Source organism: Miniopterus natalensis, chromosome 2 (assembly GCF_054644295.1).
Source record: "Miniopterus natalensis isolate mMinNat1 chromosome 2, mMinNat1.hap1, whole genome shotgun sequence".
Taxonomy (NCBI): Eukaryota; Metazoa; Chordata; class Mammalia; order Chiroptera; family Miniopteridae; genus Miniopterus; species Miniopterus natalensis.
In genome coordinates, this window is record NC_142082.1 from 128,732,691 (window position 1) to 128,756,668 (window position 23,978).

Consider the following 23,978-nt stretch of genomic DNA (forward strand, 5'->3'; position numbering starts at 1 on the left):
TAGAGCAGAGGGAGACAGGTCTCCCAGGGAATAAACTACACTTTCATTCACATGACTGACAAAAGTGTGTTTCTCATTGATCAGATGTGAGACTCATAGGAGCAAAGCAGCCTGGAGCCATTTTTTAATCCTGCCAAGGAAGAGAGCCAGGAGAGAGCAGTAACTCTAGTACAGGACTCTGGATGGCTGCAGGCAGAAAAAGGAACCAGAAGTCAGACAGACACACTGCTTAAGTCATGGGGGCTATTTAGAAGGATTCAGTGGGAGTACCTCTGAGGATCCCACAAAAGAACCCTGTCATAGGAACAGTCAGCTTTAAAACCCTCCAAGGTCAGAGAGCAAGGCTGCCAGATCACAAGAACACTGATGGCTGAGAAACCTCCTACTGTTTATCTCTCCCTTTTCCCCTCCCACCCTGATGGAACTAGATACAGCACTGGGAGGGGACAGGAGAAGATGCAAAAGGCAGGGAGATTCAGGAAAAGCTCACCCTGCCTCTGCTTCCCCATTGCTTGTTCCCCAGCCCAAGGCAGCCCCAGCCTGGGGAAGTAAGAACCTGTAACTTTGAATGAGGTTCAGATTATTGATCTAAAATCAGACTGTTCTTGTGGCTAACAGAGCAGAGACAGAGGGACTTGACACTAATAGTGTTCAAAAGAGTTTACAAAACCTGCCCAAGATTTCATCTACTTCCCACATAAAGAAGATAGTCCACAGAACAGAACACTAGCTGACCCAGTTTGGAGATAGAGCACTAGCTGACCCCAGTTTGGAGACCTACTTGTTCAATGTACCAGTTACATTTGTTTATTGATTCATTGCCCTCTTTGTACTGAGAGCTTCAGGAGGACAGAGACCATATGTTATATTCATCTTTAGAAATCCTGATGAATCTTTATTAACATCGTGCAACATAGCAAGTGTTTCTTGAGTGAATAAATGAACAAATTAATTGATAAATGAAGTCCTATAGTGTAGTGATTCAGGGTCTAAATTTGGGCTTTGTTACTTATCAGTTGTGAGGTTTTTGGCCAGCTACTTAACTTTGATTGTACTTCCCTTTTAAAGTATTTTAAAATGCAAAATAGTGCTGACTTCATAGAATTTATTTGAGGATTAGACGTGAGACAATGCATGCACAGCGCTTAGCACAGAGGCCGATTTGTAATGAATGTTCAGTAAGTGAGAGTTGTAATGGCATCACTATCACTGCTGCCGTTAGAGTTGGAGTGACATGGGTTAGTAGGTAGTGGCCACTCCTGCACTCCTGCTGGGCCTGGTGTCCTTGATCTTGGTAGTATGTTCTTGACCCCAACTGAACCTGTGTCCTTCTGTTTCACCTCCTCAAAGAGGAAGCTTGGTTTCCTGCTGGGTTGGGGAGGGGAAGTTGCCCTGCTCCTTTGGGTAGAGGAGCGTCCTGGCTGGGGCACAAAGTGCTTTTATATGGATACTCAACCAAGCTTCCTGTTTTCAGTCTCCCTGAACCCCCACTTTCAGAGGTATCTGGGACCCCTCATTCCTAAGTCTCTTTGGGGTTCTACAGCACAAGCCAGCCTCCTTCTGAGCGTCTCTCAAAGGAAGCTGTCTCGGCTTCTTGGTGGTGTAAGTTGGTTAGCACCGCCCTTCCAGCTCCCACTATTTTGTTGCTTTTGCTTCCCCTTTACCCTTGTGTGTTTATGTCTTAAGTAAAATCCTTTTACCATCACTTGGGCAGAGGGCAGGGGAGACTGGGAGAAATCTACAATAAATATGAGTGTTTGCCTGCTATGTATAATTTGAAGTAAGTGTAATTTCTACAGTAAGAAAAAAATATTGTGGTTGTAAAAGAGAATTGAGTTGGACATATAAACATATATGTCCATATTTTCACACATATAAAGTTAATAATACAGAGCAATGTACACTGTCTTGCAGAATAAACCTTGTAGACAACAAGTGCTTCGGGGTTTTGGCAAAGTAGTGATCACTAGGAGTGACGCGATGAGACAAGGCTTCATGACAGGGGCCAATTTTCCTGGAGTCTGAACAATGGGTAGGATTTGGATTCCTTAAGGGAGTAGGTCTTCAACTCATTTCTTTATTAACATCGTGTGTAAATCAGGATATTATCTATTGTAGTAGCCATTGCTTTGGGCTTTTCAACGTGTGTTTTTTCCCTTCATTTTGATAGAGACAAATTTTTACTTGGAGAGAGTGTAGCCAGCATCACAGAGGGAAGCAGAGCCTGAGACAGAGAGAACTGATGATAAGACTTGAACCCGATCCAGCTACATCTGAAGCCAGAACACCCCTGGACTTCCACTTTGCAAGGCCAATACATCCCTCTCCATTTTTTTGGTATGTTTGTTTTACTTGGATTTCAGTAACTTGTATCAGAAAAAGTCCCAACTAATATGGTAGGGCAATGAAATGGTATTTCACTCTGAATTTTAGAAGAACGCCACAGTGGGTAGAGCTAGACCTATTTATAGTCTAACCTGAAATTACAACTTGCAGGTTGTTTTTCATTAAGCTTCTTGGTGGTGGACTATTCTCCCCTTTGACTCAAGGCAGTATGGGAACTGACTGGTTTGCACACTTTCCCTTTGGAGCTTGTTATTTTTCTCATAACAGATGAATTATGTGTAAGCAAAAATTAAAGATAAAAATCAATTCCCACCATCTTAAAAAAATGTGGTGAGCATGTCCCTAGAGTGATGAGAGCTGCAGAGTAATTCATCTATAAAGTGCTGCTGGGAGGCAGGGTCCCCCAAACCTCCAGAATTCAGGGTTAAGGGAACTGAGAGATTTATGCTTGTAGATTAGAAGTTTTTGCTGCAGCAGCCAGGGCACATGGGATGTAGGTACATTTTGGTATGTTTTATAAAGACATAGGTGAAGTCTTCCAAAATCAGAATGCCTAAGGCCTACAAAGGTCTTTAAATGCCTCTCTCTCTCTGGAGAGATGTTCAAGATGTTATGAAACATTGGAGGGCAGCTAACTCAGACTTGGAGGTTCAGAGACACCTTCCTAGAAGTGGTTATATCCAAGTTGAGACCTAAATGATGAGTGGGAACTATCCAGGTAAAGAAAAGGAGGGTGAGGCGAAGAAATTCTAGGTAGAGGCAATAACACAGGCAATTAATTTAAAACATATTTTGAGTGCTTACCGTGCCTGGCACAGTGCTGATACTCTAAATACTTTAACTGTGGTATTTAAAGCGGTGCTTGTGTTAATCCTATGAGTAGGTACTATTATTATTCAAGTTTACGAATGAGAAAACTGAGGATTAAAGAGTTTAAGTGAATTACTGAAAATCATGCCTTATAAGTGGTGGATCTAAGGTTCAAACCAATTTGAGAGCACATATTAGGGGTCAGACACTGTCCAAGATGCTTGCAGCAATGAACAAAACACGCAATTCATGCCCCCGCTGGAGCTGACATCTGATGTTCTTTTACGGAAGTGAGCCTGGGGCCGAGGCCCCTGGCACATTCAGGACGCTTTCGCTAACAGCTCCTCCATTCCCAAAGGAGTCCTGGGAGTTTGTTGGCTCACTGGGTGAAGACTGGTCAGACCGTTGGAATGCCAAAATTGGTTCTCTGAGATGGTCTTTGAGCGTTGGGGACATTTTGTGTCACACTTTTGAAAATTGATGAGAATTTATTTTAAAATGTCTTATAAGTATTTCATCTGTTACAAGGGAAAACAAGTTCCAAAGGAAAAATGCACACATTTCTGTACTCCATGTCTGAGAAAGCAAAGAGAAAACTTATCTGCTGCCAATATGCTTAATTAGGGTAGACAGGGGAGGCACCATTTAAAATGATGGTTTTGTAAAAAGTCAATGAAGGGAATGGACATGACATTGAATGGTCACATATCTATTTACCAGGATTAAAAAAAAAATACATTGGGTCTGTTTTAGAAGAAGAGGAATTAAAAAAGATAGCAGTGAGAGATAAGTATTATTATAAAATATTCTGCAGATTTAGTAATGTGGTTCCTTAAAAATTGTTATTCCTGCAAAGCAGAGAGGTAAGGTTTTATAATGGTGGACACAATTATTTTTAGTTTTTTAGAAATATTGTTTAAATTATCTTCTCTTTTCTGGCTAAACGCTGAAGTAAAAATATATCAGAAGATTAATGTAATTTTGTTTATATACTAATACCTTATACCTGCTGAGCTAATCACACTTACGTGCTATTTCATTAAATCCTATCAAGCCCTTGAGATATAAATGATAATTGATACTACTTTAGGTAAGAGGAAAGGGTTCAGGAAGGTTATATGATCTTCCCAGGACCTGAACTTGGGAATTTTGACTACAGATCTTCAGTTGGCTGGGCACTGAGATTAAGAAAATGGGCTTTAGCCCGGCCGGGCGTGGCTCAGTGGTTGAGCATTGACCTAGGATCCAGGTCATCAGGGTTCGATTCGATTCCTGGTCGCGGCACATGCCCGGGTTGCGGGCTGCAGCCGATCAATGACTCTCTCATCATTGATGTTTCTATCTCTCTCTCTCTCCCTCTCCTTTCCTCTCTCTGAAATCAATAAAGATATTTAAATTAAAAAAAAAAGGAAAAAAAGAAAAAAAAGAAAATGGGCTTTAGTGTCAGTTGGACCTGGAATTGTTCCTCAACTATAGCCTTACAAATTACTTAGCCTTTCAATTCTGTTTCCCTCCTATAAAATGGGGGTAGTAATACCTACCTCAGAGTTCTGTGGTGAGAATTGAAATTATTACTAAATGTGAAGTACTCGCTTGGCACATAGTGAATGGTTGTCAGTATTATTGATAAGAAATGAAAATAGTGACTTAATAATACCTTCTTATTTGGAAGGAAACAGTGTATTAAAACAATGGTTCTCAACTGGAGGCATTTTGCTGCTCAGGGGACATTTGGCAATGTCTGGGGACATTTTTGGTTGTTACAACTGGAAGGTGTTACTGACGTTGAGTGGGCAGAGACCAGGGATGATGCTAAACATTCTACAATGCACAGGTCAGCCCCCAAAGAATTATCTGGTCTAAATGTCCATAGTGCCCATGTTAAGAAACCCTACATTAAAACCACAAGGATTCACTGAGCATACTTTTAATGAGTCATATAAACATCACTTCTCCAAGCACAGAAGAATTTGAAAAAAGGAGACAATATATTATCTTGCCAAGTGCAGAACACAAAAATAATTGTAAGGAAATGACACAGCTTATGTGTGACATACAAATTGAATGATAATGTGGGGTTTCTAACTACAAAGAAAATTTACTAGTTTAAGAAAAGTTCTTTGTGGTTTAGAGTTTTCAAAACTGCCAATTTATGATATAATCACTGAAAATAATAAATTTTCCTATGATGAGACAGCTTAAATTCATCAGCAGAAGGCCTTGGCTGACTTTCAATCATTCTTCCAATATTTTTCAATAGTTAGGGCTTTAGTAACATCAAAAAGTATGATTTAATGGGGAAAAAAAGGAATTTCTACTTAAGTGGAAAAAATATATATAATTTAGATTTAATATAAGACCAAAATGCAGTATCCTCCTACTTGGAAATTAGGAGACTCGGTATATTGCATGATCATCTTAGTCTCCTTAACTTGAATGTTTCAAAACTAATTATATTATGAAAATTGAATCCCACACACCAATTCACTTAGATTGTATTGATCACGATGAACTAATTTCTTTAGATTTATGATCTGAATAATTTAGTATCGTGCAACCCACCCCACATTAGTGGCTTTTGCAAAGTAGTACAGAAAAGCAATCTTTTGCCAACTTCCATTCACGTTCGAAGAAGGATTTCCTGTATGTATGTCAAAATCTGTCACCACAGGGTCCAGAGATGTCAGGTTATATAATGTACTGGCACAGAGATGTAGAGAGCACTTATAAAGAGAGATGGAAAACATTAAAGAAAGATGCATTATTGTCATCCAACCAAAGTCTTACCACCATGATTGTGCCCTGAATGCTGTTCCAGGAAGAACCTCAAAGATGTTGTCCACATAATCAAACAAGGGAGGGGCATGCTCTTCTCTCATTCTACAAGGTCAATTTGCAGTCGTGATTAGAGGTAAGAACTAGGCGTGGCACTGAAAGGAGAAGAGTAGGGATAAGAAAAGGGAGAAGGTATCATTCATTTATTCCTTCGTTTATTCATCTACTCAATATTTTTTTTTCTTCTTTCCAGCTTTATTGAGATCATTGATAATTAAAAGGTATATATATTTAAGGCCCTGGCCAGGTAGCTCAGTTGGTTGGAGTGTCATCCCCATAATCCAAGGTTGTGGGTTTGATCCCCAGCCAAGGAACATACAAGAGTCAACCAATACATGCATAAATAAGTGGAACAACAAATTGGTGGTTTTTTCTCTCTCTCTAAAATCAATTAAAAAAATTTAAAAGTATATATTTAAGGTGTACAACTTGATGATTTGATATATATGTGCATTGTGAAGTATTTACCACAATTAAGCTAATTAACATATCCATCACCTTCCATAGTTACTATTTCTTTCTTTTTGTGTGGTTCATTCAATATGTATTTATTAATCATCTAATATGTGCCAAGCTCTGTGTGTGTGCTGGCACCAAAAAATGAGGAAGGCAGAACAGAAAGAAAAGAGAACAGCTTGAGAAGGAACTACTGGCTTTTTCCTGGTCTCATAGGGTTTATAGGTTTCTGGGGGGAAACTATTAAACATAATTAGACAAACAATTTGTTATACTGGTCATAATTATAACAACTAAATACAAAATATGAGAAAGAATGACTGCAGGAAGTAATCTAATCCAACAAGTAAGGGGAGGTAGCTGGTAGGGGCAATCTTGCTCAGTGTAAAAAAACAACACACCCCAAACAAATAAAACCAAAAAACAAGGGCATGGCTCACAGTTGATAAGTAGCACAATTCAGATATAAAATATTCCCAATTAAATGTGAGGTTCAAAGCCTTTAGATGTGCCCTGGCCAGTGTGGCTCAGTTGGTTGAGCGTCGACCCATGCACCTAGAGGTCTCCTGTTGGATACTCTGTCACATGCCCCCCATATTGCTGGCTCGATCCCCAGTAGGAAGTATGCAGGAGGCAGCCGACAGATGTTTCTCTCTCATCAGTGATTCTCTCTCTCCCTTTCCCTTCCTCTCTAAAATAAAATCTATCTATCATCTATCTATCACCTATCTATCTATCATCTATCTATCTATCTATCTATCTATCATCTATCTATCTATCTATCTATCTATCTATCTATCTATCTATCTATCTATCTATCTATCATCTATCTATCTATCATCTATCTATCTATCTATCTATCTATCTATCTATCTATCTATTTATCATCTATCTATCTATCTATCTATCTATCTATCTATCTATCTATCTATCATCTATCTATCTATCATCATCATCTATCTATCTATCTATCATCTATCATCTATCTATCTATCTATCTATCTATCTATCTATCATCTATCTATCTATCTATCTATCTATCTATCTATCTATCTATCTATCTATCTATCTATCATCTATCTATCTATCTATCATCTATCTATATATCTATCATCATCATCTATCATCTATCGTCTATCATCTATCTATCTAGGCAAACAATTTATATATATATATATACATAGAATCCTGCAGATGGTGGTGATTTTCACTATTAAGATAATAGAGCAAACCAGAGTCAACAGGATATTAAAAAGTTCTGATAGGCCTTAGCTCTAGAATGACTTCTGTGAATGAAAAAGGTAGTTTTAAGGAAGGGTGAGGCCAATGAGTGAGCGAAGATCCGAGAGGGAAGGCCTGGTCTAGGAGAGGAGGTTAGGATTAAACAGTAAGCAAGAGGTAAACAAATGATGTGATAATCTAAGGAACTCATGAACCTGGGGAGAAAACTGGTATGAAGGTCACAGGAAATGAAGAATTCTCTAGAGCAGCAGGAAGTAGAACCCTGGGAAGACCTTCAGCTCAGAAACCTGACTCAGACAGGCAATAAAGGGTGTCATTTGAGGAGAGAGAAGGGAAGATTATTTTTTTGTGTTGGTCATAATGAGGAAAATAAGTGTCAGTTACATGAACCTTGTTAAAGCTTTATCCTGCCTGGGGTTTTAGGCAGCCTGGGGCTTCTTTAACAAAATAATCTGGCCTTCTGGGAGGTATTTGTGAGAGACAAGAACTGAGAGGAGAAAGATTGGAGTGTGGGGAATTGCTATGGGGCTCTGTCTTGCCTTGGCCACCTTTTGGATGACATGAGATATGTCTTGGATCCAATCAGAAGAAAATAAGCCCCCCTACCTTCTCTAGCACAATAAAATGATCTATATGTGACTTATGGCTGAGCTAAATCTATCTTTGTTTTCATAAATCTGAAAGTTGAGTAGTGAGAAATAGTTAAGAAGCTATTGGAGACTATATTGATAATTCATCCTATTTAGACTGAAGAAGGAAAATGATTAAAGCCGCCCCCCAGTGAAAAACAACACCCCATCCTACTAGGGTAAATGGGGGAGAGGACCACACTGAGAAGTTAACATGAACAGAGAATACATCTGAATATAAACTTTTAAAAAATGCCAGTTAAACAATGTGGTATGAGGGAAGAAAATGGGAAGAGATATAAAAATAAGCAGCATTAAGTTAAAAGGGATAATTAGAGGAGCCAAGTAAATGGTGCATGTTGCAAAGGATCCACCTAACCTTAGAGACTAGAGGTCTCTTCAAAGATTCTTTTCAGGAGACTGTGCGGCTTTAAATCTTTCAGGATTTGACAAGATCCTAGATGTATATGTCTTAAGGATCATATACTCCCATCCCCACCCCCACCCCCTTTTTTTCTTTTTCATCTGAAGGGAAGAGATAGTAGAGATATGTTCTTAGCTGTTGTTTTATTAGACAAAATAAAATGTCTAGTACATTTTATATTCTGTTAAGAGCTCTGGGGAACAGTTGGCAAATAGAAATTGGTCCACAGAAATAACATGGCTTCCTGGAATTTAGGGGGAAGGAAATGGGTGGTTTCTTTAATTACTGTAGTGTGTGTGTGTGTGTGTGTGTGTGTGTGTTATAGCTAAAGATAGCATTCTGGCTAATGTCCTCAGGACAGAAGGTGAACATGGAAATTAATTCGGAAGTGTATACAGTTGGGTTGAATTTGCTAGGTTAAGTAAGACAATAATGCTCTTTGTTTTCAATATCCTGGCTAAATCAGAAAGAGTGGATTAAAATGTGCTCTGATATTTAATCAGTTTAAATTCATGGGCATTATTATTTACTTATGGAGAGCTAACGACTTTAATGTCGTTTAAGGCAAGAAAGCTTATTTACAACAAAGATGTGATTGAGGGTGGCAAAAAGGAGTGTCTATAAGGCCTTAATTAATTGGTTGGCTAATTATTCTTTTCTGTGGGGTGTTATAATACTTTTACAAATGAGCAACAGAGACAGGAATGCTGCAGCAAACTATTTTAACCCAGTAGTAGCAGCAACAGCTTCTTGGCCATTTTAAGATATTTTGGAATCCCTTTTTAAAATACTTCTTTTATGCTAAAATTGTGTATATTTTATGCTAAATATACAGTATTCCTGTATATACACTTGCTTATCAGCTATGTGATTTAGCCCAGGTCTGGGCTTAAAAGGCATTTTGTGCAGCTGGAAATAAATTACATAACAGGTTTGAATTTAAAGAAAAATTAAAATGTGTCCCATAGCAGTGCCATGTATTTATTTCTTCAGCTTCTTAAAGACATTGGGTAATAGATATATCTATGCTCACTGGTGGAAAGTTCAACTTCTCTGTAGGTTTACTTTTCCTCCCCTAATTTCTTTGAAAGTCACGATATTGAAGAAATTTAAAAATCCCAGGAGATGCTGTGCAAATGCAAACTCATTTTTCCTTTGACACATGCACCTCTTTTAACTGCAGTTCGTGAGCCCCGTACAGTTTCTTCCGTGGGCTCGCTCACTCCCAACACCAAGCCCTTGCTTAGGCTTTGCCTCCTGCCTAGAATGCTCTCTCTTCCCTTCTGCACGCTCTTTTTCATCACTGACTTGGAGGAGGTAGTAACTGATGGGTGGGTGACTAACATTTATTGAGCATATGTCATTCTTTAGGCACCGTGTTGTCAATTTACGTGCATTGTTTAACAATACTTGATTTTATGGATGAGGGAACAGAGGCTTAGGGAATGCCAGTGGGCTCGCAAGAAATAAGTGGCATAAAACCAGGAAAGAATCTAGGTTTTTTTGTTGTTGTTGTTATTTCTAAACTTAATCTTAGAGTGTCTTGACTGCTAAGGCCTTACTTTCCTAACCAGATTGTCAGCTGCTAGAAGGCAAGGGCCTTATCTTTTTAGTCTGCATAGACTAGGCACTCCATGGTTATAGCCTTCTGTTGAAATAAAAAATAAAATGTAAAATCTCAAAGAATTTTATAAATATTTAAACATTGGAAGAAAGAAACAGATCCCAGGAAATTAGTTTCTCAACATCACTACCTGAACACCACAAGACATTGTTTTTTGTGACCCAGTGCACAACCCATGGGTGTCTGGAAATGCGTAGGGGTTTTCTTAGGCTGTCGGGATACTGGAATCATCCTGGGTGGTAGACAAGGACATCAAACATCCAGCAGAACATGAGACAGTCCCACAAAATTGCCAGGCCTCAAATGCCAGGAGTGCTGTTTCTGAGAAGCAGTACCTGGCTGAGCTGTCTAGTGACAGAAAATGTGGACCTAGAAGCCAGACTGAGTTCTGACCTAGATCCACCCTTTTCTTGCAGTGCAACTCTCATCATGTTTACTATGTGCTCTCTGCTCCTGGCACCCAGCTAGTGCCCAATAATGTCAGCTTTTACTTACTAGCTGCAGAAAAGTGTCCCCAGGGAGAAGATACGATCTTTGAGGAGTGACAGAAAATACTAGACTAGTAGTAACAGTGTAAGAATTAAAGTGTATCATAAAACAGTGCTTCTCTGACTTTAATGTGCTTTCATATCCCCTGGAAATCTTGCTAAAAGGCAGATTCTGATTTAGGAGGACAGGGGTGGGGCCTGAGAGTTTGCATTTCTGACAGGTTCACGGTGCCAGTGCTGTCTCTGTGGACCTGGTAAGATTCGAAAGTAACATGGAGGAGAAGCTCACTTAATAAATGAAACAAGCAAGAATTTATTGCATGTCTGTTGATACCTTAAATAATAGAGATGGAGGTAGTGGAAGTTATATATAAAGAGTATACAATTTGGTTTCTTCACAGAAGAAACTTCCATCTGCCTTGCCATTTAATGTGTGTATGTGTGTGTGAGAGAGAGAGAGAGAGAGAGAACATTTTATAATTATATTTCTCAGGGGAAAACACAGAGAAATATTATTTTCTATGTGTATTTTCTCACAAAGAAAAAAAGGCCACTTTGAGTCCCCAAATAATTTTAGTGGAGATATGGTAAGTAAATAAAGGAAAAACTGGGCCACCTTCTTGGATGCAGGGTGTAAGCCTTGCATATTTCAGAACTAGTGTGAGCTGTGTGTGGTGAGTATTTCTGTGTGTGTTTGTGTGTGTGTGTGTGTGCTGTTGTATGTGTGTATGTGTGAGCTGGGAAGCCTTTGCTAGGCAATATTTTCTTAAATATCGCTGGAGAAAGGAGATCTAACACTCCTCTCTCCCAGGCCCCTCCCCCCAATCCCCACAGCCCCATTCCTCATGAAGATTAAAGCTCTAAGTTAAGGGGTTGGGGTTCCTAAGGCAGCCTCAACTGGGAACTTTGCATATTTTAGGCAGTGGAAGTTATTTGAATATAGTCATTGAGAAAAGAGACTATTCATTATCCACTTAAAATACTTCCCGGCTGCAGCATGGCGTTGTAGGGAAGCCAAAGCAATTGGCTCTGATTTGGCCAGCTGATTTAGCAAGAAATTTTGCAAATTATGCATTCCTTACAGATGGTGCTGTTGAATTTGTTAGAATGTTTTAAAACACTGACATCCTTGACCATGAACTAAATTTCCAGCCTCTTAGAGCTACCTCCTGCCAATCCTAGACTATTTCCACAGGCAGTTGGAGACCAGGAACAGAATTTTCTTGGAACCTTATGATAATGATTTCCTTTAAAAACCTCTTGCATAATAAAATAACTTGGTGGTAAACTTGGCCAAGGGGAACTCCTGGAACTTTCTGGGTGTCTTTGCTAATCTGGGAGTTGCCTGAATCATATTTAAAAATGGTTCTTAATTGACTTTCTGGTGCTCTGCCTGGAGGTCATGCAGGAGCCAGCATCTCTAGGAGTGTGCTCTGCCAGTGTGGAGCGTAAATCCCGAGAGGCTGTGATGAGGGTCTAGGCCTGAATGTGCAGAGAGAACAGCTGGAGGTTTCTAAATTTGCCTCTTAGAAGCTATCAGAAAGTTCAACATAATGTATCATCCTCACAGGCCCAATTCTTGCTCAGACCTTTTGCACAGGGACTAGTCCTGATCTTTGCTGTTGACTGCTCGCTGGTTTGGTTGGTTTCTATTTGACTTGTCACCTTTCATCCATCTCCCTCCGTGCCCTGTGGGTTGTGCTTATTTTGGCTTTATGTAAGCAGCATCTCTGGATGCATGAATGAGGCAGATAAAATTCCCCAGGGTTACTGAACTGCCCTTCATATATTTTTAGCACTGCAATGAATTTGCCATAGCCTACAGCATAACTCAATCGCTCTAAGCCGGTGAGCAAATTCTGAGGGTTTTTTTCAACCTTTTCCAGAGGCATTTGATATAGGCTAAGCATAAAGGCACATGATTCAATCATCGATTATTTAAGATATGCTATATTTAGACTTCTATAATCACCAAATTGTTGGTATCAGCTAGACGTTCAGCTCTGGCTCTTAATTTTGTGTTGGAAGCTGCACAAAGCCTATTGTGTTCTGTGTGTGGCAACAAGGAAATATCTAGTACCCAGTAAGGGACTAATGACAGCCAATTTGTTCTTTCAGTCAATGGATCTTTCTTAAGAGAACCCTTGGCCTGTAGCCTGAGCTATTCGACCCTTGTGTATCTTCCATTCCTTCCATCCCTGGGGACCCTCCACATTGTGAGGCTGTATCATTTACCATCACATCCCCCAGAATTTAGCATAGATCCCTAAGCCTTTCTTTCTTTCTTTCTTGTTTTTTAATTTTAAGTTTTCAATGAAATTGTATGTAAGATTACTTTATTCCTGCATCTTCTCAATTGTTTTTCTTGTATTTGCCCCCTTCCTTTCCTACTTGGTGAGATTTGCCTTTACGTTCAAGGATCTATTTGGGGTCTTTGTCTAGCTTTAGCCTAGTGATAGCACCTTGCTCAGCAAATGCCCACACGAACAGCTGTACCATTTCTCCTGCTGTGCCCGTTCAGTGTAGATGACATATTTCTTCCAACTCTTTGGAAAGAGGAGGAGACATAATCTTCCTGTGAGTGTGGGAAGGTGCATTGAAATGCCTTTTATGGTTCTTGCTTCGGTCAGAAGTCACAGAGGGATTGAACTTCATTTTGACCATTGGCACTTCTATGATGGCAGCAAAAGGGAAGAGCCCTAAGCTTTTTTTTAATAGATGAGTTAGAGGGAGGCATTCATTCATTTGTTGATTGACTGATTCATTCAATAAACATTCATCAACAAATACCTATAGTCCAGCTGGGAAGCCTGGAATGGGGTTTCCCCAGCTTTTGATTGGAATACATGCTTATTACCCACTATCTTGGCATACGACCTCCCCTTTATCTCTTCTTCCTGGGAGCATGCTCCTCCAAGCTTGTTAGCTCCATATTCCTATCAAGATGTGCTCCTTTCCTTTGCCTCTGCCATGTCATCACTACTTCTGCTAGCAAAATTGCCCCTCCCAGTTCTGAATACAACTAGTTTCTATTACTAATTTCTTTCAATCACTGTCAAACTGGAAGTTAAGGAGATAGTTGTCCCATGATGTGACCTGTGATGGTGTCTACTTGGCTAGGCTGAACTATATCCCCATGTATTCCCTTTCTAGCGTGTTACTAGAAAGTGGCTATGGTAGGCTACAAGGGGATTCTCTTGCAGAACTTGGAGGATGGAAGAAGGCAGCAGCTATTTCGTAGCATGCCCTCACCCCTCCTTCCAATTGTTCAACTAAGCACCAACCTAGGTGCTGCTGTGAAAGGATTTTGCAGATGTAATTAAAGTCCTTAATCAATTGACTTTAAATTAATCAAAAGGGAGATTATTCTAGGAGGCTTAATCAGCGGAAAGCTTTTAAAAAGAGGGTTTAAACCCTTCTGAGTGAGAGTCCACAACACTCATGTTGTTAATCTGCTGATTTGCCTGGTTGGTATGGAGCAGCTGTTGCTCCTATAATTGCTTTCCTTTCCAGCTGGCTCTTCCTTCTATTTCACTGGTTCTTGGGCCAAGCATGTGTATTCAGCTCCAGGACTGAGAGCCCAGGCTCCTGCAGGGTACCCTCACCACCAAATTCGTCCTTGCGGGGTCCCCGCCCGCTTGTGATCTCTCCTTCCCAATTGCCTCCCCTGTGGTATCAGCCTGCTTAGCCAGCTCCTCCAACTGTGTAAGACAATTCCTTTAATAAATAACTGGATAGATAAAAAGCCTCCTACTGGTTCTATTTCTCTGGTTGAACCCTAAGCGATGCATGAACTAAAGAAGCAGTTGTTTGCTTTACATGTCATAAAGAGCTCGAAACCAAGGTAGCCACCAACATTCATTCATTTGTTCATAGCTGTGCTAGGGTTGGCAGTACAGCAATAAACAAGGCAGACATGGACCCTGCCCTTAGAGAGGCGATCTTCTGGAAGGAAAGCAGATGTTAAACAATATTTACAAGGGTAACAAAGTTAGCATGGAGTTGGTAGAAGGTGTAACTGGGAGACCCTACCCAATCTGAGGTGTCAGAGAAGGGAAGCAAGGGCCTGGGAGGAAGCATGAGAGCACGTGAGAGCAAAGGAAATAAGTTCAAGCAGATCTTTAGAGTTGTTCTTCATGGTGGTAGAGGGATGAGGCTGGAGAGGTAAACCACAGAGGGCCCTGTAAGCCAAGGAGATAATGTCTGACAAACATTTTTATTTAGAAATCTTTATACTTTGCCCGGCTGTCATGTCTCAGTGGTTGAGTGTCGAACCATGAACCAGGAGGTCATGGTTTGATTCTGGGTCAGGGCACATGCCTGGGTTCCTGGCTTGATCTCCAGCGGGGGGCGTGCAGGAGGCAGCCATCAATGGCTCTCTCTCATCATTGATGTTTCTATCTCTTCCTTCCTCTCTCTGAAATCAATAAAAAACAGAAAAAAAATCCTCATACTTTGGAACCCTATATTTCTTTTTTATTTTATGATATTACATGTGGTTTCATTTTGAGCCTTTAGAGATCCCATGGTGTTAGTGTGTTTGCTCCTATCACTGCTCTTATTTCTTGTCAGCTTTTTTCTACAGTCCTCTTATATAATCCACAATGCTCTTTTAATTATGCAGGCATCAACTGGCAATTATCATACTATTTTTAACCCATCCTCCTGCCTTATGCTTTGAATTCACACAGTACACCTGTTAAGGGGAAAAGGAAACAAACCTGAACTCCTCACATTAATTTACCTGACAATTCCCTTGTCTCAACGTTTATTTTCTCTTCATTAAGACTCACAGCAAAGGCTTCTCAGAGGGTGGGCAGTCCACCTGGACTCATTGTTCCTGGCCTCTGTCAGCACCGGAGGCGCGGGGAGCTCAGTCTTTATGCTATTAACCCTTTCTGCCCGCTAAGCACCCCGATGCTCTAAGGATTTTCTTAATTAAGTAACTGAGCCACATGCCATCCTTGAAAAGTGGGCTAGAAAGAGAAGAAAGACTGAAGTGGAGATGCTAGAAGGTATGTGACAAAACCAATGACAAATCTGAGTCTGGTTGAACAGTGTGAAGTCAAATTAAATTTGTCTTCCTTTGGTTTCCTTGATTTTCAAAACCCACTGTTAGGTCTCCCTGTAGCTGTCTTTGGGGGAGCAGCTAGGTATAAAGGAGTAAGGCGAATTTTAGAGCAGACTGATTTGGATTGAAAGTCTGGTTCCCACCATAGCCGAATTTTTTATTTGTAAAATAAGATTAATATTATCCACCTGTCAAATGACGTGTGCAAAGCAATTAGCTTAGTGCGAGGCACATAGATGGGGGCTCAGTAAATCTGGGGTATTAAGCATTATGATCTTGAAAAAGCTAACTTTTCTAGAGGCAGAGGGAGAGGGAGAAGATTTAACTACATAGTAGTTGACTCAACAGTTTATTTTTACCCTTTGTACCTGTTTTTATACCAGGGGTAAGAAGCATCACTTGCTTTAATAGCAGTACCTGGTCTCTCAAGGTCCAAGTCAGGAGACATGATAGACTGGTTCGTGGGTTGTGAGGACACTTGTAGAACTTGTCCATATGCATTTAAAAGTGAATTGATATATATATAGAAAAAATCATATATATAAAATCATTATGTTGTATACCTTTAATACAGTCTAATATATCAATCATATCTCAATAAACTAGAAAAGCACTATTTTCACTGTAAAAAAGGGTGAACTGGAGTGAAATTTTGGAAATAGGTAGTGGTGATGACCACAAAACATTGTGACTATAATTAATGCCACTGAATTGTACACTTAAAAATGGTTAAAATGGTAAATTTTATGTTATGTCTGTTTTTCCACCATAAAAAAAAATACAAGAAAGTGAACTGGAGAACAGCCTGCTGGCTGTGTCTGAATAACCCGTCTTCCCACTCCTAAGTGCGGGCTAGCTCAGAAGTAACGTGACCCACTTACAAACCGAACTATACAGGGACTGTTGTTGCTAAATGATTTCAGAACATGAGTTAGGAGGGTCCATAACTATACCCCTCATTTTTCAGAGGAGGGATTGGAGACCCTGAAAGCGTGACTTACCCAAAACTACCCAGTACCCAGCCCCCTGGGAAGCAGACTACTGCTATTGTACTATGCCATTTGGACTCATGGTGGCCTCTAGAGCAATCAAGACCTTCTGGGTGCTCACATGGGGTCTTTTTCTGTCTTTTTTTTTCTCCAGACGCCTGATCGTTGTCTCTAAGAATCCAGTTGCTCAGAGCTCTCAAATTGTCCAACCCAGGACTAGGGCACTGGGTTCCAGTCTTGTCATAGTCCTCTCACAGCTGAGCAAGTACAGATAGTAAGTGATGTCTGACAATTCCACAGCTTCTGTCCTGCTGTCTAAACTACAATCACCAGCCCTGAAACAGGCCACACTCTTTGTTAGAGCCTTTGCGTATGCTGTTCCCTCTGCCACGAATATCTTCCTTCACTTTGATAATTCCATTCAGCCCTCAGTTCAGGTGAAACATCCCTTAATCTAGAACGATTTCCCTTTTGCTCAGTGTATGTTAGCTCAGCCCGTATGATTTCTTAGTAACCTACACTTCTTTCTAACTCTCATTCCACTTGTAATTACTTGTATTATGTCTGAGTTCCATGCATGAGGGCTGGGTCCAGGTCTGTCCCTGTCCACCATTGTTTCTGAAGAATTTAGCATAGGGTCTGTCACATTTGTATTCAATAAAAAAGTAAAATCATTTAAAATCAACCCTGTCTTCTCATGAGGGCGATAATGAAGATAATGATATACCTTTATGTATTAACAAGCAAGAGTGGCAGGGGGAAGTAGGGCAGACACTGCCTTTTATCCAAAGAGACTGACCCAGGCATTAGCTGATTTTCCAGGGAAATGTCCGAGCAGGGTGGAGGGGCTGAGCTTGATGCCCACGCCTGCATTGTATGCAGGTGACAGTGAGCCCTACATCAGCAGCAGAGGGGATACAGGTTTGACCCACGGCAATGCTTTCTGTTTTGATACTGAGGATTGTTAAAAATGGGTCGGAGTACAGAGGACGCCTTCCCTAGAGGCTTCAGAAATCAGGCCAGAGTTCCATTTCATCTGGTTATTTTAGGCCCACCACAGGCAGCAGGTGGACTAGACAGCCTCATGGGGTCCAGTGGCTCTATTCCTCTGACCCATAATAAAGCTATTGACACTGTTGAGGCCAATAAGCACACGAGCACACACACAAATGGGAAATGCGTGTAGCTGGTCCTCTGGCTGTAAACGTTGCCTAGTTTCTTTTCTACTGAACATTCTGAATTCACCTTTTATTTAGAAAATGACCTCAGCCTTTTAAACACGGCAACACTCTATAAAGAACTGGTCCCATATTTCAAAGTGAGAGCTGCGGTGCGTGCCAATTTAATTCTTGTCTTGACATTCACCCCCAAAAGTGGAGAATACAAACTAGGCAAGAGGATTAAAAAATAATCTGCTATCTGACTAATTCCCAGCATAAAAGAAAGTGATCTGGACATGGTTGTATGTCCTATCCAGCGATGAGGGACACGCTTTCTCTTTCTCTGGTTTTAAAGTGAAGGAAGGGAATGGACTTGAATATGCAAATGAATCTAATTTAATTAACTTTTATGACCACAGCTCCTTTGAGATAACCATGGGAGCCAATTAGATTCCATTAAAGTTCAGTCATTTCCCTGAAGCTTCAATGAGACACCCTTGTCTTCTGTAAGAAAAAACAAAAAAATGCGAGAAGATCTAATCAGAAACAACACAAAGGGCGAGTCCTCTGCAGCAGCTCCTCTGTTTGGTCTCACCAGAAGCTGCCACACAGTCCAGTTTGTCACCCCGGCCAGGCGAGCCCGGGGCTGCCAGCAGCACTGTGAAATCATCCCAGCCAGTCATGTAACTGCTGAGCCAGAGTTTATCATAAACCGAAGCTGTGTATGAAGAGTAGGGGTAATGATATTTCATACTTCAGGGCAAAAACTCAAGCCTCATGTGGGTGAGCGAGGAATTGCCTTGACCTCAGGCCAGACATGAAGAGGGACTTACGCCACTTATTCCTTTGCTGCCCAGCTTTGTAACAGTCAGTCCTTTTTCTTCTCCCTGATTATAAATGTAATACACGTTTATTATGAGGAAATGGAAAAATACGGAATGGCTAAGAAGACGTTGCCCGCATTCAGAGAGAACTTGGCTCTCTTCAATTTTGTTCCCTTCTCCTGTACTAGGCAAAGTTTAAAGGACTTACTATGTCTGAGGAGGGAGAGAAAGGAGTGGGGGAGGGTGCGGTGGGGAGAGCGTAAGGAGTGCTAGGAGTGCGGTTATCCTACTCCAGTTCCTTTTTAAAAAAGTCTATATCCCATGCCACTCACCTGTCTTACCTCTAGTGGTATACAATTACATAGCTGCCAATGTTTCTGAATCCTGGCTCCTAAACCGTTGTCCACGGTTAGAAAAATGTATGGTGGGTGCACCGTGAAAGTGCCTTGAAATGGGTTTGGCAAGGAGTGCAACTGAGTTTCTGGGAGCTGTGTGGCCTGCCAGTTCTAAAACATTTAATGTCATGTGGCTACAATACTGCCGTTAATTTTAGCATGAATGTAGGAGATATTTCTATTTCATATAGGCAAGCTATACCTAAAACATCTCTATCCTAAGATTATATGTCCATGACTATGTGAGTATGTAATTGTGCAGACTGTTAATTGAGAGGTAAAGTTGCTGTAGAAAGTTTTTTTAATCGATTAGACTTAAGAACTCAAAGTTCATATTTCCTTTAGTTAGATTTTAAAAAAAGAATGAAGTACTTAAATTCCAACAAAGATACACAATTATAAAATAATTTTTAAAAGATGATAATGTGGAAAACAGACACACTTCTGTGGTTATAAGGGAAAGGAGAAATAGAGGAAATACAGAATGATTATAAACAAATCTTTTTCTTGTTTCACCAATAGTTTCATCTGTCTTTGTTTCAAGACCTTTGGCTTAACTGGGTGTCAAAATGATTCCTTCTACCTTGTCCTACAGCAGGATTGAATTGGATGGTGTCTGGACTATTGGAATTTCAACAGCTAATATCTATGGAGCACTTACTATGTGGCAAACAGTGTATCCTAGAACATGTATCAGCTTATTTTAACCCTTCTTTCAATATTCTGAAGTCAGTTGTCCCAGTTGGGGCAATTGAATACCTAACATTCATTCTCCCCTCCTCCTTGTTTGCTAACAGAACCCAATTTTGTTTGGGGTGTCAGTCTATCCAACTAAACATTCACTTTCTCAGCCTCCATCACTGCTAAGGTGGTTTTGTGATCCAGTTCTAGCTAATGAGACGTAAACAGAAGCCTCCTGGGGGCTTCTGGGAAGATTGTTTTCTTCCTTGATGAAGTGGGACATACTCAGAGTAAAGCTCTGGGCCTGCTGCCGCTTCTTTCTGCCTTAGGTTTACATGTGATGGCTGAAGCTGCCGTAGGTATAAATATGATGGAGCTGCCACAGCCATCTTGGAGACACAGGCGAGGAGCCAAGATGCTAAGAAAGGCAGAGCTGAAAGGTAGAAAGGGCCTGAAATCTCAGTGGCGCTGTTGAAGAGCTAAATCATCCCCAGCAACTGCCTACTTTGTATTTCCACTAATCTAAAAAAAGAAGCAATTTTTAAAGCTATTGTTAGCTGGGCATTCAGTTGCTTGCAGCTGAAAGGCTAAATAACATGCCGAATTTATATAATCTTTCAGTGGTGGTATGGGGGTTTGAACTCACATATTCTGTCTCTAAAATCCGGAGCTTACTTTCTTAGACATGATTCTATATCACAGCCCATTGTGTTAGGTTGAAAGGTCTACTTAAGAACTTTTCAGGAAACTTGATCTTGGTCTTGACCCTCCTGATCGCCCCTTCTCAGAGACATCAGTGTGATACACCTAAAACTAGATCTGACCATCTCACTTTCTTGCTTAAAATCCTCAACAATATTTCTTCCTGTACAGCAGGCATGGAACTTCAAATGACTTCAGAGCCATGCTCTCTCGGTAACATAATTGTAGAGGCAAGTAGATTGCAAGAAAATCAATTGTGTTGATGTGTTAGTTGTATAGTGCTGTGTAACAATTGCCCCAAAACTTGGCAGCTAAAAAAACAAGTCTTTTTCTTACACAGTTTGTGAGAGTCAGGAATCTGGGATCAACTTAGATGAGTAGTTCTGGCTTAGGCCTTTCATGAGGTGGCAGCCAAGATGTTGATGGGGGGACAGAAATCATCTGAATACTTGACTGGAGGATCCACTTCAATAAGGCTACTCACATAACTGCTAGCTGAAGGCTTCACTTCCTCCTTTTTCTCCATATTGTCCCTCTCTTTTGTTTGCTGGACTTGTCTATAGTTATTGCTGCAACGTGCTTGTCCTGAATTGTAATTCTCTGCTATTCCCTAATAAACCCATTTTTGCTGGTTAAAAAGAACTGGCTATTTAATTTTTTTTTTTTTTTTTTAATATATCTTTGTTGATTTCAGAGAGAGGAAGGGAGAGGGAGAGATAGAAACAGCAATGATGAGAGAGTCATTGACTGGCTACCTCGTGCACGCCCCCAACTGGGGATCAAGCCCACAAACCCCGGCAGGTGCCCTGACCAGGAATCGAACTGCAGCCTCCTGGATCCTAGGTCGATGCTCAACCTCTGAGCCACACCTGGCCGGGCTGGCTGTTTAATTTTTAAGGTCAACAGGTAGCTATGGGACAAAATGATGGTATTTACCTTCAGCTTCAGCCAATTATTCCGTAGAAGACCACGAGTTCTATGTTGCTGGAATTTTCCATCTCTAAAAAAAAAAAAAAAAAAAAAAAAAGCCAGAAATACAGATTTCTAAGTTAAATCTCATACTAGCATATAATGGCTCAGAATTTTAAAAAGTCCTGAGTGGGCCAAACAAAATACAAATGCAATCCAGATATAGCCTATGAGCTGCCAGTTTGCAACCTCTCTGGCCCATAGCATAGCAGACATATGTAGGTCCAGTTCCAAGCTCTGTGGCTGTTTGGAGTGATCCTTTCAGTAGGATTCTGAAGACAAGTCCAGGCTTCACCAGGAACTTGCAGCCTGATAATTTAGTAGTCTGTATGGATGAAGGTGGGGAAAGTGGTGACATATGTGTCTTAGATTGATACATATGGCCATAAACTAAGATATTTTTGAGAGTAAAAGGGGGTGCTATAATAATTACACTAATATAGTAACCATAAATTGGGACTGACTCAGGCAAACCAGGATATATGTTTATCACCACATAGCCCTTCATGAAATCATCCCAGTATCATCCTTCACTATTCATTTCTATTCATTTGGGCCACACCAGAATGCTAACTGTTCTCAGAGCACATGGGTATTTCTAAACCCACTACCTTCACTCCTGCTATTCCCTGTTCATCCTGTTTCCTTCCTTTTCCTACTCCCTGTTTCCTCTTGGACTTCAACTTCTTCAAGTCCTAGCAGAAATGTCATCCCCCTCCACCCCCTGTTGCTTTCACATTCTTTCTTCCTTTCCATGGTTAATTGCCTTCTTACCAGGGTTTTATAGCATTTTATACGTATATTTAATGCAGAGTTTATCACAGCAACCCACAGAATTCATATATTATTCACTTAGGACTCTCTTACCTATATATAAGTGTCTGGCACAAAGTAGGTGCTTAATAATCATTTATTAAAATTTTATTTTGGATTTCATCTCCACTCTTTGCATTCTGTAGGAGATGATAATAAATGGTGAAAATGCCAAGTAGGCTACAAGGGAGGTAGTGTAGGAACACAGAATATCCACAAACTGGATAATTGCTTCTTGAATTATTGACCATTAGCCTGAATAGTGTTTGCAGAAATTTCAAATTCTTCTCACTTCTGAGTGATCAGAAGCTGTGTTCATTGAGAATGAGATTGAGTACTATCACCCATGTTGTAGAGACTAAATGACAAAATGACACTAGTACTCGACGTTCATATGTGTTTTAAAGAAGCTACCTTCCTGAGAAGTTCATAACTAAGCATTGAAAATCAATCCCAGGCTACACTGGACATGTAGGAAGATTTCTCTCTCTCATGTACACACCTAACATTTACTAATACTCATGTGTATTATCTATAAATCTTGTGGGGGCCGGGGAGACAGAAACTGATGAAGGCAATATTCTCCATAAATGCTCATGAATGAAATTAAACTATAGGATATTAAAGGGATAGTCCTGTGGGACTGAGATGTGCTTTTGTTGGAGGTGGGTAGAGTTAATGGTAGGACACCATTAAACCCAATACATTATTATTAATTTTAATCCTAAAGTCTGAGATAAGGTAGAGTAAATGATAACAACATGGCCCCTTTTCTTTGGCGAGCCTTCACTTTGTCTCCTTCTAAATTAGAAGACCCAGAAAACTTGGACCAACTTCTGACTCTGGTCCTTCTTGGAAGTATGATTTGAAGTAGGTCATAACTTTTCTCTGAACCATCTTCCTATTTAAGATGGGGCTACTAATAATACTTACTTCACAAGGTTAAATGACATAAGGTTTGTGAAAGGACTTTGTAGACTTGCATGAAGTCTACCAATGGGAGCTGGACTATTTTAGGCTGATTTGCAGGCAGTGGTGCTGAGGAGAGAGTGGGAGAGAGGAACAGAATGGAGAACCATACTTAAGCCGCCCCCAGACATCCTCTGACTGAAACCCTAGTTTATTCTATAATAGCAAGGTTAATAATACTACCCAATAAAGCAGAAGTATTTAAAAATTAGTCTGGGACAAGGTTGAGTTTGTCAGAGAGGGTTGGTCCTGTCATCCATCACATTCTTTAAACCTGTGGTTGGCAGTCAGTTTATTGCTCTGTTATTGTCTACTTTGGAAAGGGTGAGCCTAAATTGGAACTCTCCCTTCTCTGTTTAATCTGTTTCTGCTGAGTCCTATAGCATTGATTATAGTTCTTACACTCTGACACTTGCTGTTTCTTTATATATAGTCTTTATTGATTTCAGAGAGAAAAAGGGAGAGGGAGAGAGAGAGATAGAAACATCAACGATGAGAGAGTCATTGATTGGCTGCCTCCTGCGCGCCCCCCACTGGGGATGGAGCCCGCA

The 23,978-nt window shown here is 40.4% G+C and overlaps 1 long non-coding RNA gene and 1 pseudogene across 1 annotated transcript in view; one reads left to right on the top strand and one right to left on the bottom strand.

Annotated features, from left to right (window-relative positions):
- Positions 1-2,231: 2,231 nt before the first annotated feature.
- LOC148093811 (uncharacterized) overlaps positions 2,232-23,978 on the top strand; it is a 68,861-nt gene continuing 47,114 nt past the window's right edge. Inside the window, exon 1 of the long non-coding RNA XR_015714000.1 lies at positions 2,232-2,337. This is a non-coding gene — a long non-coding RNA (uncharacterized LOC148093811). The remainder of the gene's footprint in view (positions 2,338-23,978) is intronic.
- LOC148093812 (ribosomal protein uL24-like pseudogene) lies at positions 13,191-13,509 on the bottom strand (annotated as a pseudogene).